The 18,406-nt window shown below is 37.7% G+C and overlaps 1 protein-coding gene across 12 annotated transcripts in view; it reads left to right on the top strand.

The window, feature by feature from the left end:
• Positions 1 to 18,406, top strand: part of CADM1 (cell adhesion molecule 1) — a 353,033-nt gene that overhangs the window by 94,087 nt on the left and 240,540 nt on the right. For 4 of the 12 annotated variants that reach the window (XM_086339353.1, XM_086339352.1, XM_086339351.1 and 1 more), the window contains exon 2: positions 13,368 to 13,453. The exons of 7 other annotated variants lie outside the window; for them this stretch is intronic. The gene's annotated coding sequence lies outside the window, so the exon portion shown is untranslated. Of the gene's footprint in view, positions 1 to 13,367; positions 13,454 to 13,536 lie in introns of those variants that run through there. One more of the 12 variants, XM_086339342.1, reaches the window with a different exon arrangement.

Below are 18,406 nucleotides of genomic sequence, written 5' to 3'. Positions count from 1 at the left end.
AGAATAACCAGCATTTCACTAGCCATTCACAGATATGTGTGCTGTCTCATTGTCTCCCCAAATGAGCACCGTGAAGTAGGGAATATTCCATTTCTAAGTATGCAAACTGAGACAGGTTAAGAGATTGTCCCAAACTCACGGTGGCTATTGTGCAGTTCAGCAGGGATTAGAAACCAGTTTTTCAGACTCCAGACTCTTCCCATATTAGACTGCTTTGCTAGGAGGTATCCTAGTTCTCCGTCAAACCACTCTGAAGTTGTGAATCCCTTTTAAAATGCAGGTTGGGTACAGGAGATCCTCCTTACTTGAGGATAATTGATGCCTGGAAAAGGTCACTGAAGTGAAGTCACTTAAAGCAGGTACCAGAATTTCATAGTAAACAGAGTTAAAGAGATTTGATTGAACTTTATCGTGGACAGTGAAGGTAAAGTGAGGAATGTTATTTTATCTTATGTTTAACAACATTTAAAATATAATTGCAAGTCTGTAATTCTTAGAATGAGCAAAGGATCAAGTGTTAACTGTTTTTGCCTTGCAATTTTCCTGATAGATTGGATGACTGAATATCCTTCCTATCTCCAAGTGTTTAGCCTGTTTTTATCCTTTCCAACTTTCCAAAACCTCCTGGTTTTATTTGGTTTAACTTTGCCAGATGCTGTTTGGTTAGAATCTTGCTTGTGATCCAAACAGTCTTTATCATCATTTTCATTGATTTCATGAAATTCTGGGTCTTTGATAAGAGCTACAGTTTTCTGTGGATCTTCCCGAACCAGGGAACATAATTGTAGCTCCTGGGCGCTGAATCCTGGAGCCAGTCCTGCCTCTGCCGTTTATTAACTATGTGCTCGCGTTCAAGTCGTGCGGTCTCGTTGTGCCAGTCTCCCTGCTGACTGTGGAAATACTTAAACAGTCATCCTCCCAGACCTGTTTTGAGAACTAAGTAATATCTGCCAAGCATCTAGAATGGGGCCTGATGTGTAGTAAGCACTCGATAAATGTTAGCAGTTGTGATTCATTGTTTTAGATTATTATGAATAATTTCGAGGTTTTTGCCCAAAGAGGATCCCTGAAGAAAACTGGTTTAAATTGGCCTGAGAATATTGGCCTACCTTTTGTTTTTGTTGTCCATAAAATAATATTGTTGAAAGAAAAAAGTATAATTTATAAATCATTATTGATTTGCTATATATTGAATGACATATGAGAGCTCATCGCACTTTTGAGCACATATTTTGAGATCTTCTAAATATTTAAATGTATAAATGTACCTTCTCTCAATTCCCCTCCATGGGTAAATAAAACCAAGCATTTCTTTAAGTTTTTACCAAGAAACCTTAACGTGACTAACTTAATGGCTGAAGGAAATAGTAGTTTTAAAATTTGTGTGTAAACACGGTGGGAGTTCAGTGAGAATTTATCTTTCAGTTGATTACTTTGGGTTTTAGGAGTGATGATGACAGATGAATAGTAATTGAGGTGTGAATAAAATTTTGGAAAAGATAAATGATATCATTTCTTGTGGAAAATATTACATTCTTCCATCAGGGTGTGTGGCCATTTATTAGCTATTTTTAACGGGTAAGAGCTCTTGCTGCTTGTAAAACATCTGTAGTTTTGAACTGGCTTGGAATATGTTAATGGTAAGTGATGTTGTGGAAGTAGATGCTGGTGGTCCTAAAGGACAGACTGAGTGCAAAACAAATTTCAGCAACAAGACTTTGCTTGTCTTTTTGCCAGAAGGATAATGACTCACAGGAGGGCTGCGTTACTGAAGTGCTCGCTGCCTCCCTGGTCCCCTACTTTAGTGTCAATTGGGAGACTCTATCTTTCTCCCTCATATAGACATGAAATTGTGAATCATTTTTGAAACGCAGATTCAATAGATCTTTTAAAAATACTGAACTTTGCTTCATAAAGCTGTTTATAAGAGCAGATTTAGAATTCATTTTGTAAATCGCTTCTGTTTCATATGCCTGTTTTATACTTTGTCACCTCAACTTGATTCGTCATAAACAAACAAACAAAAGGCATATATTACTAAAAGTGAAACTAGAATATTTCCAGACGTTACATGAAGAAAAAAATCTTGAAGTCTATCATGTTGGGTTTTGTAAACATTTTTGTTTTTAGTCTGGTAAGGAAGTGCTTCATAAAAATCAGACAACAATTAGAATGAAGAGACTTAATTATAGTCTTAAGTTATTATTTGCTTTCAAAGCATTTGTAGTGTTTTAATTGACTGTTTGTTCTGTTATTAAATTCTGGTTTTGTTTGGAGAAATGAAACTTCAGAAACACAAGAAGTACCACTTTGCCAGTGTTGTTGTTCAGTCGCTCGGTCGTGTCTGACTCTTTGCGGCCCCATGGACTGCAGCACATCAGGCTTCCCTGTCCTTCACTGTCTCCCAGAAATGCCAACTTGCCCAAGAGGGTGTATGAAACACCATGGGTGCACGTACATATGATGGCTGAGTCCCTTCGTTGTTCACCTGAAACTATCACAGCGTTGTTAATTGGATATAACCTAATACAAAATAAGTTTTTTTTTTAAAATGCATTGACATGCAACAAATGACTGATGATTGCCTTTGGTTTTGTGAAAGTCTTCTAAACAGGATTTCCATCGTCTTCCACTTCCTTTGACCACACTTTTTAAACTGTTTAAGGGTGGAATTAAGTCAGAGGCTGTAAGAGGTCACCAGTGGGTAGACTTGTTTTGTTGTTTAAATATCAATTGCAGATTGGAGTCAGGCTCTCCTAATTCTTAGCCTATCTCACTTTTTATTAAAGCTTAAAAATGTAAGCACTTCCTATCATTCTATAACTATAGTAATGAAATTTTATCTGAAGTCAGGAACATTATCCAAATCTGATTTGATGTGTGTAGGACACTGCACATTCATTGAGTGATACAGATTGTGTTAAATGGGCCTGAAATAATGTTCAGGAAAGAGAATCACTTTCTATTCTTCTTGACACAAACAGTTTGTCACAGATATGCGTTCCTATCCCTATCTTGTTAGTATAGTCGTTATAGTTTTCATTGTAAATTTTATGCAAATAATTCTAGTTTTCCTTGATTAGGTTTACATGAATACATTGCAGTTGTGGGCTAGGTGTTATTAATATATGTGATTAAACTTGTAATTAATATGTGTAATTACATAGTGAGAGGTATACTGTGCTGGGCTCTATGCTGATTTACTGTATAAATGCTGCATGCACAAAGACATGGTTAGAACGTTATGCTCAGTGTTTACTCCCACAGTAAATCGGCAGTGGTTTGTCGTTGGGGCACATGCTCTTTCATTTGAATGCAGGAGAAGCACTTTTATGGGCTTGGGAGTGACTGGGTCATGATTGTCTTTTACTGTGGCTCTGTCAAATATTCTACCCAGGGAGCCCACCGAAGAAAGGTTTGGCATGATGTTATGGTCCTTCCTGAGTGTGTGAACCCTGTGCTAGGCTTAGCCCAACCTGAGAATATACAGATTTTTTATTTTCGCAAATTTTATTTTACTCAAGTATAGTTGATTTGCAGTGTTGTGTTAATTCCTGCTGTGGAGCAACATGATTCAGTCTTATATACATATTTATATATATATGTATACATATATATAAACACATTCCTTTTCATATTCTTTTCCATTATGGTTTATCACAGGATGTTTATATAGTTCCCTATGCTGTACAGTAAGATCTTGTTGTTCACCCATTCTGTATATAATCGTTTGCATCTGCTAACCCCAAACTCCCAGTCCATCCCCGTCCACCCACCATCGCACTTGGCAGCCCCAGTTCTCTCTGTCTCTGAGTCTGTTTCTGTTGCATAGATGAAGTTCACTTGTGTCATATTTTAGGTTTCACATGTAAGTGATATCATATGGTATTTGTCTTTTTGTGACTTACTTTACTTAGTATGTTTATCTCTAGGTCCATCCATCCATGCTTCTACGAGTGGCATTATTTTGCTCATTTTTTATATCTGAATAATATTCCACTGTATGTGTGTGCCACGTCTTCTTCGTCCATTCCTCTGTCGGTGGACATTTGGGTCGTTTCCATCTCTTGGCTATTGTAATAGTGCTGCTGTGAACAGAGGGGGGCGTTATGGTTTCCATATTAGTTTGTCCTCCAGGAGTGGGATTGTTGGATCATATGTCAAGTCTATTTTTTAGTTTTTTGAGGAACCTCTGTGCTGTTTTCTGTAGTGGCTGCACCAATTTACATTCCCATCAGAAGTATAAGAGGGTTCCTTTTTCTCCATACCTACTCTATAATCTTTAATTTTAATTAATTGATGAAAAATTTTAACTCCATATTAAATTTCTTTTTTTTTTTTTGCAATCAGATGTGTTAGCAGAAAATCTTTTCATCAGTTATTTACTAAATCACTGAGGAACAGAAACTTTTATAGATCAGGATTACAGAGGGCTTTCTTAAAGAAGGATAAGAATCTGGCAGAGTCCGTATAGTAAGTAGGCCTGATTTATGATGTTTTGCCTCACAGGAATAAAAATATCAAGTTGCAGTGGGTAGAAACTATGGCCCACTGTCTGGGAGATCGGATGGATAGACAGATAGCATGAATTTTAAACCCTGTGAATTCAAATATTCATTGTCATCCAAGTACATGTAACTGTCTTTTAAATATGTTTGGTTACTTTGAGTAAGGGAGCTGAACTACCCCCTTTTTAAGCATCTTGAGAGTGCCTTTCTGTTTTAATTATACCCATCTGTGCCCATCATACTCTCACTCATGTCAGCATCATTGCACATTTTTTTGAAGCTCTGTAAACAGGCAGAAGGTACTCTGTTTCCTTTTCAGCATTTATTCTATTGCTCTTTCCCCATCCATCCCCTTCCCTCCCTTGACTGTGTATTTCATTTGTTTTTAAGAGAGGAATTCTGACTTAAACTATGCCAAGAGTAGAAGAATGGCAGAGACAGGATTAGAAAGGACTAACAGGGAATAGAATCTAGTGAGATTATTGAAATCTACTGGATGTGAGAAAGTAGCAAGGGGAGCCGGAGTTGTTTCTGGGACATCATATGTAATTATGCTGGCCAGAGGCATGGTCAGCTGGAAGCTAGCAATGTAGTTGATAAGAGGCAGAAAATAGCAATTGAAGGCATCCTTACAGTTGGTGTTCTTACTGAGCAAAGCAGTTCAGGTCATAGTTGATTGCAGTCTGCTCAAAACCTCGTGCGGAATGTTCTCAGTTTTGGTTAGAATGTGGGAGATGACCCAAGGGCCCAATAACTACCAGCATATAATTTTGATTTCAGTGCTTATGTAGATATGCTCTCCTGAAAAAACATGAGCATTAAAGGTTGACTTGGATCTGTAGTCGGCATGTCTCCAAGGGGGACCTGGGAACAGATGTGTTGTCTGCTCTGAATGCATCGGGATCCATCCGTGTTTTGCTTACAGACCCCCTTCTGTCTGGTGCACTCTGCCCTCTAAAAGCTTCCTCAATTGCTTTGTAAACAAGGCAGCTACTACAGCTGCAACTGTTGGATTTGGACTATTGCCAGCTTGAAATTTATCCCTGCCCTAATGCTATATATCTGGGAGCAGGCAAAGTGGATTTTTTTTAAGCATGTGGAAGCATTCCCTGAATAAGACTGTATTGAGGGTAAAGAGCCCAGATTCCTTAAACTGCACGCTTTCTCCATGGGCTTATGTTGACTTTACCTCTTGGCCACTAGGTCAGATTTCAGCACCAACCCCCTCCCTATTACTTACTCAGTTCTTGCTTCATTAAAAACTTATCATTCCAGTGCCCTTTATCTTGGTGGGCCCCATGGGTTGAAGAGGACTTTATTTAGCCCCTTGAGTGAGTGAAGATTCTTTTTTCAAGATTCCTTTCTTTAATATGCTAATATTTAACAATGAAAGAAGAGAAAGAGAAAACAAAACAAAATGAAAAGCCAAAAAACAAAAAAGGGATAAAGTAGAGAGTGCGATTTCTTAAGAAATCTTGTTTGGGGATTAGCTCTACCTGGCAGTTGCTTCAGTGACTACATGCTACAGGGATTTCAGGATTTCACATTTCCTTTGTATACGGAGAGGTGTAGCGACAGCGTCTCGTTTGAGTGCTGAAACGCCTGTATTCTTGCAAAAATTGAAGTTTAGTTTTGCTTTATTATATTCTTGGCTTGTTGATGAGTTTTCCATTTAAGCCTCTTTCTTTGTCCTCCCTTATCTAGCTTTTGAAGTCTTCTGCTCAGGTGGACTCCTTTATACCTTCTCACTAGATCAGGATTAAAAAAAAACTGCACTGTTCATTTCTTCATATATTTCTTTATAACTGCCTGGGCTTCTTTTCTGACCTCTTTGAACTGATGTGTGACATTGGGCAGCTAGAGTTAGTATTTGCCAGTCTGTCTGCTTTTGGTTTGTCTCATATTACTGGATTAGAATTCAAATCTATTTCATTTTAGTAGCAGCAAAAAGCACAAAATCTTGAAGTTCCTGCCAATATCCTCTTCTTGGAACAATTTCAAAACGTAACTTTTCTGTTTGGAGTGAAGTATTTTCTGGCCAACATCTCCCCCTGCCCCCAGCTTCTGTGCAGTGAAATAATGCTGACTTCCTTTATTGCAGGACTTTGATTACTTAGAAAGCCCTTCCACATAAGAGTGATGTCTTCACTAATTTTCTTAGAGTAGATTTGGTTCTGCAAAAGTGCTAGGAGGAGGAGCTACATAGAACCTTTGCGATGCAATATAGCGTAGTAAAGGGAAGATTAAAGGAGATTTCCCGGGATTTTGATGGGCACGTACCTTTCCCATGTCATGTAATTTTAGATCACTGACCAGCACAGTTGTGAACTCCCCTGCTGCTTTTGGCTGCTCCTCATCTTAGGAGAGTCTGGCCTGCTTGGTGGGATAGAAATTCAGGCCTTCACTGATTTATTCCTTTTGGTTTCAGTCCCAGATCTTGAGCTGTGCAGTGATTTCAGCTGATCGGGGATGGCCAACTAGCTGTAGTATAAGGAAATGAGCTATTGTGTTGGGGAAAATATGTTGTTTGAGAAACTAAGATTGACACATTTTCTTTAGGCAGAGGGAAGTTAATACATTTGGATTGCTATTTTTTTTTAAGGGGAACATCATTGCTTCCTTCTTATTCCCAGTGTTCACATGAAAAAAAAAAGTGTGGCTTTTGTTTAAGCTGTTGCCAATACCAACATTTACCACCTCCTCCTTCTAGTTTTTTAAAGGACTCTCTTGACTGAAAATTTGCTTAGGACCAAAACTTGTCATTCAGTTTCTGGGCCCATGGGCAAATTATTCCCCCTCCTACCTTTAGAGCAAGGAGAACACTTTTTAGAAATTTGGTAGCTAAGGGGCTTATTTGCTATTTAAAATTGCTTATCCTTATTCAATATACAAGAACAAACTCCAGCTTTAGAAAACAGCTTGTTATTTCAAAGTGAATGTTGAAATAAAAGCCGTCCTCTTGGCGTGGGTTTTGGAAACATTCTTGACATCGACTATCAGATTTTTGGTGCATATCTAGCTGTTTGAGCAGCGTTTCAAATGCATGCTCTATCCTTTCTCCACTGAGATGCCGCTGGTCCAGCCTCCATACCAGTGCTTCACTTCTTTTCCGTTATGGTGGTGGTGGACTTGCAGTGAACTGTCTAGTGGTTCAACTTGAAAGACAGTAAGCCAGGGGTAGGAAACCATAGCCCTGAATTTTTTTTCCTGTGTGAAATTAATATGTGGGAGAAATGGACCTAGGTTCCCTGTCTCAAATTTAGTTAACGTTATTAACCCATAGAGCTCATAGTCTTAGAAAAGTGTAGTGAAAAGCTAAAGGGGATCTTATTAGCCTTCACCTAAAACTTTGTAGCACTTCTAAGGCTAGAATGTGTTGACCTTCTAGGTGTTGAATCAGTATAGTGAAAGTCAGCAACAATAGTGTATAACAGTGTGATATGGAAAACTACTTCTTTTGTATATATACTCTATGCTAGATTATTAAATTTTTATCATGCTTCCTCAACCATTGGGTATTTCACAATTATATATTACTTTTCAACATTCAAATTGTACAGTAGTGTATAACCTGACATTCATTATGGAAAATGCAATTTTATTTGGTTATTTAATCTCTACTAAAGGCATTGTAAATGAGCTGATTTTTTTAAAATCAAATTTCTTTAAAACATCTTAACATTCTGATTATATTCTGGGGTCTAACATACTCCAGAGGGATTTGGTTAAATTTTTTCTGAAGCAACTGAATAATATGAATAATGAGGGAGGAATTATTTGAGTACTTTTAAGGAAACAAAAAGCAGCTTTATTTTTAGAATATGGAGTCTAAAGATGCCCTGTATGTTTTTATTCCAATATAACCAATATAAAAATCAAGAAAAAGGAAATAACCTTAAAAAACTGCAAAACCCCATCATAGGTAAGCAAAATCCAATTGAAGAGTCATTGAATAATAAAGGCCCATAGACTCTTGAGAGTCCCTTGGACTGCAAGGAGATCCAACCAGTCCATTCTAAAAGAGATCAGCCCTGGGTGCTCTTTGGAAGGAATGATGCTAAAGCTGAAACTCCAGTACTTTGGCCACCTCATGCGAAGAGCTGACTCATTGGAAAAGACTCTGATGCTGGGAAGGACTGGGGGCAGGAGGAAAAGGGGACAACAGAGGATGAGATGGCTGGATGGCATCACTGACTTGATGGATGTGAGTTTGAGTGAACTCCAGGAGTTGGTGATGTACAGGGAGGCCTGGCGTGCTGTGATTCATGGGGTCACAAAGAATCGGACACGACTGAGTGACTGAACTAACTGATACGTTATTATGCATATTCTTTTTGAAATGATATATTTTGCATTTATTTAAAAAGCTTGTGGAAAGTAATATAGGAAATACTTATAGTACTTATATTAATACTTACAGTACTTATAGTAATATACTCACAGATGTACATCTAGCTTTGTCACATCTTAACACTTTCCCACGTGTGCAAAAAAAATCTCTTTTGCATTTGCCTTTCCCTCACCTCTTTCCAAGGGTTAAACTATAATGCTGAATTTAGTGTTTTTTACTCCGATATCTTTTTAAGTCATTTTCCTGAAAACATGTGTCCATGTATGCTGCTGCTGCTGCTAAGTCGCTTCAGTTGTGTCCGACTCTGTGCGACCCCATAGACGGCAGCCCACCGGGCTCCACCATCCCTGGGATTCTCCAGGCAAGAATACTGGAGTGGGTTGCCATTTCCTTCTCCAACGCATGAAAGTGAAAAGTGAAAGTGAAGTCGCTCAGTCGTGTCTGACTCTTTACCACCCCATGGACTGCAGCCCACCAGGCTCCTCCGTCCATGGGGTTTTCCAGGCAAGAGTACTGGAGTGAGGTGCCATTGCCTTCTCCGGTGTCCATATATAGTATGCAGTAATTTTTGCATGTTTTTAATAAAGTGTTAAAAATAATATAAACATCATGCTGTCAGATTCTGAAAATTGTTTGTTACCTTTACCCTTTATATGTAAAATTTTTTCATTTTGATGCATGCGAAAGTGAAATTGTTAGTCCCTCAGTGTTCTTGCCTGGAGAATCCCAGGGACAGCGGAGCCTGGTGGGCTGCCGTCTATGGGGTTGCAGAATCAAGTCAGACACGACTAAAGCGACTTAGCAGCAGCAGCAGCAGCAGTTGTGTCTGACTCTTTACAGCCCCATGGACTGTAGTCCCCAGGCTCCTCTGTCCATGTACTTCTGCAGGCAGGAATACTGGAGTGGGTGCCACTTCCTTCTCCAGGGGATCTTCCTGACCCAGGGATCAAACCTGGGTCTCCTGCATTGCAGGCGAATTCTTTACCGCCTGAATCACCAGGGAAGCCTTCTGATGCATGTGGCCTAGTTTATTCATTCTCACTGCTGTATGATACGTCATTTTGTGAATATACCACTATTTATTTACCTTTTGATGACCTTCTAGCTTGTTTCCAGTTTTTGACTCTTATCCCCAGAAATAGGATGAACGTTCTTATATGGAGCACCCTGTACAAGTCTTCTACTTTTGAACACGTGTGGGAATTTCTCTAGGCTACTACCCAGAGTGGAGTTTCTTGGGACACCCCTCACTTTTCTAGATAAATCAATCAATATCTTTCCAATGTAATTGTGCTCACTGGTCCTCTCACAGGCACTGTGTGAGAGCTGCTGTTGCTCCCCTTCTTCTCCATCCCGGTAGTGCCAGATAACATTTTTTTTGACAATTTGATGGCAGTGAAAAGATATCTTCTCGGTTTAATTTGCATTTTTCTGCCTCGTGAGGTTGAGTATCATTTCATATTTATTGGTCGTTTGGGTTTTCTCTCCTGTCAGTTGCCTGATCAGATCTTTTCTGTTTTTCTATTGGATTGTTTTGTCTTTCTGTTTGATATGTAGAAATTCTTTATGTTCTGAATACTAATCCATTGTCGGTTATATGCATTTCAAGTGTGGCTTGCCTTTTTACTTTCTTCATGCTATTTTTTATTGTACAAAGTTTAATTTTAATGTAGGCAAACTCAAGGTCATGAGAATATCCTCTCTCTTTTTTCTAAGAATTTCAGCGTTGTTTTTTACTTTCAGTTTACTGATGAGAAATTTTTGTGTATGGCATGAAGTAAGGATCTAATTTTAATTTTTCCATGTGAATGTCTGATTGTCTCAGTGCCTTTTTTTGAGTTACTTTTTTTTTTTAAGAAGCTGTTTTTATTTTTTAAGTAAAAACATTAACATAAAAACAACTTCAGACTTGCAAAAAGTTTCAAAAATCATGCAACAAATACCATAGACCTTCATCCAGCTTCCCCAGTTATTAACATCTTATATAACCAAAGTGGGCTTAGGGGCATCAGCCACACTTTCCCACAAGTTATAGTTTTTATCATTGCCATTTTAGTATCTATTCTTGCTTGCAGTGGTTGCCAAATGTTTCTTTATTTCCATAATTCTTCATTTGTTTATTGGAATTATATTGGCACCATTTATTGAAGAGTCTGTTTTTTCTTCGCTGTCTTTCCTTTTACCTCCATACCGACTTAGAAATCTACATTTCTGCTGTAATCTGTCAAGTCCCGTACTTCAGGAGTTTGTTCCATTTTGCCTTCTCACCAGCAGTATACAAAGGTGCTGCTTCCCCTTTGTCTCACAAACAAAGTATGTTGTCAAACTTTTGGATTTTTGCCAATCTAACAGTGAAAAATGAATACATGTCTCTTATTATGAGTAACATTGAGCATCTGTTCATACGTTTTGGACCATTTTCACTTACTCTTCTGTATACTCCCTGTTTATATTGCTTATTTATTTTGGGGGCAGGGAGGATGTTGGTATTTTTCTTTTAGATTTTTTAAGGAGTCTTGTATGTGACAGATATTATCCCTTTGTAAGTTGCCAATATTCTTTTCAAGTATATGATTTCTCTTGTGGCTAGTGGCATTTTTTTGCTATGCAAAATATTTTAATTTTAAATACATTTTTATGTAGACATATTTATATATTCAATTCAGTTGCTCAGTCATGTCCTACTCTTTGTGACCCCATAGACTGCAGCACACCAGGTTTCCCTGTCCATCACCGACTCCCAGAGCTCAAACTCATGTCTGTCCAGTTGGTGATGCCATCTAACCATCACATCCTCTGCTGTCCCCTTCTCCTGCCTTCAGTCTTTCCTAGCATCAGGGTCTTTTCTAATGATATCTTTTATTATATTTGTTTTATTTTTAGTTATATTTCATTGAGGTATAGTTGATTTATAGTATTAGTGCAGGTGTACAACATAGTGAGTCAATACTTTTTATAATCTTTTGTTATCTATGGAGCTTCCTTTTCTGACTCAGTTTATAATGGAGTTCATTCAAGTTTTCTTTCAATAATTGTGTGATTTTACTTTTAAGTTTAGATATGTGATTCATTTGGAATGTTCTCTGATATATGATGTGAGATACAGATGTAATTAATTTTATTCCAGTGACTATGCAGTTGTCCAAACACTATTAAAAAGTCCATTTTTTCCTCCATTGATTTGAGTTGGTATCTTATCATATACTAATTTTCCGTGTATACTTGAGTCAGTTTCTGAGCTTTTTGTTTTGTTCTATTGGTCTATTTTCTTATGGAACAAAACCACACTATTTTACTTATAGAAGCTTTCTCATATGTTGTTCCTTCTCCACCTCAACATACAGGACACACACACACACACACACACACACAGCTTTTCTTTCTCAGATTTTCTTGATACTTCTTTGTTGGGTTTCTTTGCTTTTAACTTATTTAAATTTTGGACTTAATTGCCAACAACTCTAGTTGATATCCAAGTAGTTTTTTTGCTATTACCAGAGACTTTCTTTGCCATCTTAGTACTGACCAATTTTTCAAATGTCGTTTATCTATTTGCTGGGTACAAGCTTTTGCACATATATTGCTAACATTTTTAAGAATTTAAAATTTATGTGGGTTCTGAAGCAATTGAAAGCATGTTTAAGCTTCAGAGGTATCCTGCATCCCAGTCTCACATCAGATATTAATAATAGGGTCAGTGGGTGCAGGAGGGCTGTGAATCCACTGAAGCTATATGAAGGAGATGTCTCTGTGTAATTTTATGGAGAGAGGATTCATCAGTCTTCTGACATCTCAAAAAATTAAGACTGTGACGGTAAATGGGATTATTTCTTTAATTTCTCTTATCTTTTGTTGATGGTGTATAGAAATGCAGCAGATTTCTGTGTGTGTATTAATTTTGTATCCTGCAACTTTCCCAAACTCACTGATGAGCTCTAGTACCTTTCCGGTAGCATCTTTAGCATATGGTAGCATACTGTATGGATAGTATCATATCACTGTAATGACAGTTTTACTTCTCTTCCAGTTTGGATTCTATTTTTTCTCTGATTGCTATGGCTGGGACTTCCAAAATGAGTCTGACATTAACAAATACACTGTATTAAATATAAAATATCTAACAAAGGCCTCCTGTATAACACAGAGAACTATGCTGTATATTTTGTAATAACCTATAAGAGGGGAAAATCTGAAAAAGGAAAAAAAAATACATAAAACTGAATCATTTTGTTATATACATCTGAAACTAACACAGCATTATAAATCAACTCTACTTCAAAACTATTCGAAGTTAAGGTGAATGAATTTAAATACACAGTAATGAAGAATGAGAGCTGGCTTTTGAAGAACTGAGAGATATGAAGAACTAGCTCTTCTTTATGCTTACTGTGCTCAGGATCCATTAACTGTAAAATGAAAGTAAATTTTTACATTTCTGTCGATCTAGGTTCTAGGAGGTCAGTGTTCCCTATTAACAATAATGGTGTTTTCTCTCATCTTTCTTTTAGGTAAGTGGCTGTCTTCTGCTCGGATGCATCAACTTCAGAGTGGGTGGAGGTTTGAGGGCTCCGTCTGCTGTCTCAGTGCCGTGGTAGTAAGTTTTGGTTGACATGCTCCCATCTGCTGTGGGCAATGGGGTTGCCTTGACAAAAGAAACTACACAGTTTCCTTTAAATCCTTTTGCCTCTTACTTGTTGTACATGTTTGTTAAGAACTGTTTGTACATGTAGTCTCTCAAGATGACATAGAAAAATTAAAAGCCAGGGTTCCTGCTTTCAAGAAGCCTGGACTTCAGTCAGGATATAGCCGAAAGGATTTGAGTTTTGGAATGGTGTTGAGTTTGAACTTCACCCTTCCATTACTAGTTATTGGGTATCTTCGTCCTCGAGATCTTCATTTATGAACAACATAGAAAAATACCTGCTTCCTTAGACTGCTGGGAAGATTAGATCAGGGGATAGTTGTGTTTATCACACTATTCCAATATGTACACTTGTCCCTCATTTCTTCTTCTCAACTTTAGCTCTTTATCCAGAGTCTCAGAAAGAAACTGAAAGGTCTAGAATGCAAGAAAATAGAGATCAGCTGTCTTCCTCTTATCTGAAGTGTCTTTGGCTGAGAGTTAGGGAATCTTGCACACCGAGCACCAAAGGGTTTTGTGAAGGAGTTGCAAAGCAGCAAACATCTCCTTGAACTTTGTGTCACACTAGAAAAGCCTAGTTAAGAGCGGCTTAGGTGTTGATTCACAGTGGGCCTTAGTGGAGTCTCTGAGAATATGCTGGAACATTATGTTGGGAAAACATTCCTTTGTTTAATCCAAGATGGAATTCAAACAAATGACTACAGAATGTAAGCTGAGGTCTTTTGATCTCATGTGATTCTTTAAATTGTCACATTGTTGTGTTCAGAATTATCTAGCTATCTGCCTTTAGTAAACAGAAGACTGATATTCATCGAGAAGGGGAAGTATCTCTAAGTTTGGAAAGTAGAAGGGAACTGTGCCAGTTGGAAAGACACAAATCATAAAAGGTGGAGGGAACTGCACAGGTGAAGTGCATCTGAGTTGGTATGACTGATGCCTCTTACCAATGGCAAAAGGCCTAACTAGAAACGTCCCTCTCTAAGGAGAGGCTGGGGCCAAGGGAGACTACAGTTCATTGCACATTCAGAGATTAAAATATCTCCAAATTAGTTCCAGTGAATCATTTTAAATTATTTTAAAAGCTCTTTATATTTTAATCAGAGCCTATTCACGACCAGATAATTTGGATGGCACTTTCTAAAATTACTTTCCTCCGATGTGTTGTGCCGTTGCCTTAGAATGCAGAAAACCTCATGGAAGAGGAAGTAGGGACGTTCGAAAGTCCTAAGGAGCTGTCAATCTTCATTAACTGTTTACCTGTTTGAGAGATTAAAATTTGATTCTTGCCCTGTTTTAGAATGGATCATGTTAACATTGCTGCTTTTGTAGAGTAAGGCAATGAATCCACAGGATGCCAGAGATCTGGCAATGTGCCTGCTTCCCCACGTACTTGGGAAAGACTGGATACTATGACTTTGCCCTTTCATACTTGGGGGTGGACTTTGGTTTAGTGAAGTACTTACTTCTTTAGCAGTCTTTGGTCATCTCAAAATGTTTGTCCACCATTTTGGTTATCTTTGCTGCAATTAGTGCAACTGCAGGCCTTGCACTAAATGCATGGAACTCTTCCTTAGTCATCAAGGTGAATGTCCTGGAGTACAATTTTCTTTATTGTAACTTCAGAAGCAACAGAGGCGTATATGGATTTTACATTATCCTAGTTGGACTTTTATGTCTCATGCCTAGCAGTCCATTTCTGTACCTACCATCCCATATTTAATAATAGAGTTTTCATTGTGGGGAGAAGGCAGCATCATTTTTCTGGAAGCTGTTCATTTTGTGATGAAGGTAGAGGAGCCAGTTCTATTCAATATTTCCTTACTTTTAAGCCCAAAGTGTTGGTTTGAATGATCAGAATCCATCTTGAATGTTGTATCCATTAGTTCCCTTTTGCAAGGGAAGAATTAAAACAGGAGGAAAGAGCTGGACAGGATGAGTTTTCAGATCATAGCACTGAGTAGCAACTGCTAGTCAAGTGTTTTTTTTTTTTTTGGCAGTTTGCTAGAGTCTCATTTTAAAGCAATAACATACTCAGAGTTGTATTCAAACACTGAGATAAATGCATCAACCTAAATTCATGGTTTTGTTTTTTTCCATGTAGTTGCTAATTATTGAACATAACGAGACTTATTCATAATTTCTTTTCTCTTGCTTGATAGCCGTAATCCTGTATTTGTGCTGCTGTCATTCCCATGGTAACAGACTAATGTCTAAAGCATAAAATTATTAAATACAGAACAGTACATTAAAATAATGCTAGGGTTCTGACTTAACAGAGAAACTTTCACTCTGGGGCAAACTTCAAAAAAGAGAACACTTATACAAAAAGCAATTTACTTGGCCAGTAATGTTTAGTATTCCCACAGCTATTATGGAAGAGATTTGTTTGAATTATAGCCTCTTCCTTCCCAGCCCATCATCTCCTTTGGCTTTGCAGCCAAGTCTTAATCTGGTGTTTATGATGTCAGTCTGCTGCCATGGGACTTATTCTGTCACAGATGTATCGTGACTTCACTGCAGGATTGAGGCAGAAGAAAATTTAGGACAAAAGAGAACAACTCTAAATTTCTAGCATATCTGTTCTGCCAAGAAGTATTCCCTTCACCTTCATCTGCTGTTAAAAAAGAAAGTTAAACGGTGCTTTGTCGAAGGTTGGCCTGGCATAAATGGCGTTGAAATCACCAGAATGCCAAAAGCCAGCACGGAGGAAAATGTTTTGCAGCTTGACCTTAGGTCTTTGAAGAGTGGTCCAGATTTATGTGTTTAATTCTATGCTACAGTAATGAAGCAAACCATGTTTGTAGCACATAAATTGATGCAGCGATTCTCCTGGTTTTCTCTAAGAGAATTCCTTGTGTCTTAAATGGAGTGTGATTGCACGCACAAGGGCATGCTTCTTGCCTCCTGCCCTTTGCTTCCACCACCAATAACAACTATGTCTTTACTATTCACGGAGATCTGTGGAAGCACTGCCAAACTCAGAGTGTCTTTGAAGCCAAATTTTATAGTGCTCATAAGCATGTTAGCATTATGGTCCCTCTGGGGCCCCTTCATCATCTGGTATCTGGGACATTCTCCCATTTGGATAGCATAAAAATAATCTATACTCTTTCCTAGGGATGAAAGATTTCTGCAGATTGAAGCTAAGTACACAGGTGGTGCTCTGTACATGATGAACTCTTTGAATGTCATGAACCAGTAGTACAAACAGAACACATGTACCTTACTCATTTTTTTTATAGAGACGCAGGGGATAGAAGGAACAAGAGGTAAAGACAATGATATTTAATGAATAAGATCTTTCTGGACATCTTTAAGTATTATGAACATTCAGAAAATTAGCTGCAATGAATCCTTTTTTTAAATGGAATTAAGGCTTTGGGATTTTCTTCCCTCTCTCCTTCTGCATATTTATACTTAACAGAAGGTTTTAATGTCCTTTCCCTTATTAGAATAAAAACTAAGGTAGGAGGCTAAGCAAGTTGACGTGCTTCAAACATCTCTAATTGCTGCCAGTTTGTTTCTGGAAAGCTATGATAGTCACCTTGGAATCTACATCACCTCATTTTGAGTTTATAATAGGACACTCTCCCTTCTGCTCCTTCACCCAAATCAGCATCCTTCTCAAAGGAATGATGCTGTGCAGTATAAACTCATGTCAGCATAATATGCCGTGTACTCTGATAATGATTTTTTCCAGCATTTTGTTGAGCCAGCTTCAGTAACAGCAGTGAGTGTATGTGTAAATGATTTTCTTTAAAAGCAGGTATAGATTAATGCATTGGTTGAGTGATTTTTCTTTCTTTTCTTTTTAAATTCCCTGGAATAACAGCTATGGTAAATCTCAAAGGAGAGATAATTTATTTGGTTTCTGTACTCTGTGTCAGTGGTTCCTAAACCTGGGGAGCTTCAGAAACTCTGATGCCTAATTTCATTCTTCAAAGACTGTGGTCTACCTTACTATATATATAGTAATGTAGACAATCATGTAGACAAGTATATATATATACATAGAGACAAATATGTATCTATATGTAATAGACAACTACCAAGGACCCAGATAACCACCAGGGACCTATGGTAGTTGCACAAGCAACTATACTCAATATCTTGTAATCATATAAAAAGGAAAATAATCTGAAAAGGTATATCTCTATTCTTGTGAACAAGTGAAACAGTATCACTGTGTTGTACACCTGAAACTAATACAACATCATTTGTAAATAAACTATACTTCAATTAAAAAAAAAGAGGGGAGAAAAGAGCTAAAAGTAAGAGGAACAAAATGTTACAATTAATTCTGGATGTGTTGACGCATGTTTTTTTTAAAAAGGATTGTAGTTTATTTGGAAGTCAGACCTGGGCTTTGGAATTTTTAAGAGCTCTCTAGATGATTCTAACATCCAAATTTGGCAATCCTCAGTTTTATATGTAGTAATGGCCAGAAATTGAAATATCAAGGACAAGTTTTGAAGTATCACAGATGTATTACGATTTCTATAAATCTGCTTTGTCACTCCTTACTTTAGCTGAATGAATTTCCCTGATACTCTCTCACTTTCTCTTTCGTAAACACACACCATTAAAATAATCCAAAAGTTCTGACCCTTCTATTTTTGTCTTTTCTTCTGGAATGAGAACAGTGGGTGAGAAGTAATTACCTCTGATGTTTTCTTTGACATGCTACATTTGTCTGTTAAAAAAATTGACTCCAAAATTTTAGAACATTTTGAATTAAGACTGCAAAAGAAAATCAAAGCACGCAGCTAGAAGGGAAAAGAACAGAGTTCCTGTTTTAGAAACTTGATTAGCACTGGAAATTGAACTTGAGTTTTTGACATTGGGTTCCACACGATGCACCATCGTGCTCAGCCTGCATGCAAATTGTTTTCTTTAAGCTCTTTA

The sequence above is a fragment of the Bos grunniens genome, chromosome 15, assembly GCF_055505025.1.
Source record: "Bos grunniens cultivar Pamir isolate PY7600 chromosome 15, Bosgru_T2T1.0, whole genome shotgun sequence".
Classification (NCBI taxonomy): domain Eukaryota; kingdom Metazoa; phylum Chordata; class Mammalia; order Artiodactyla; family Bovidae; genus Bos; species Bos grunniens.
Note: the sequence above shows the minus strand (reverse complement) of the source record. Positions and strands in the feature narration are given on the sequence as shown.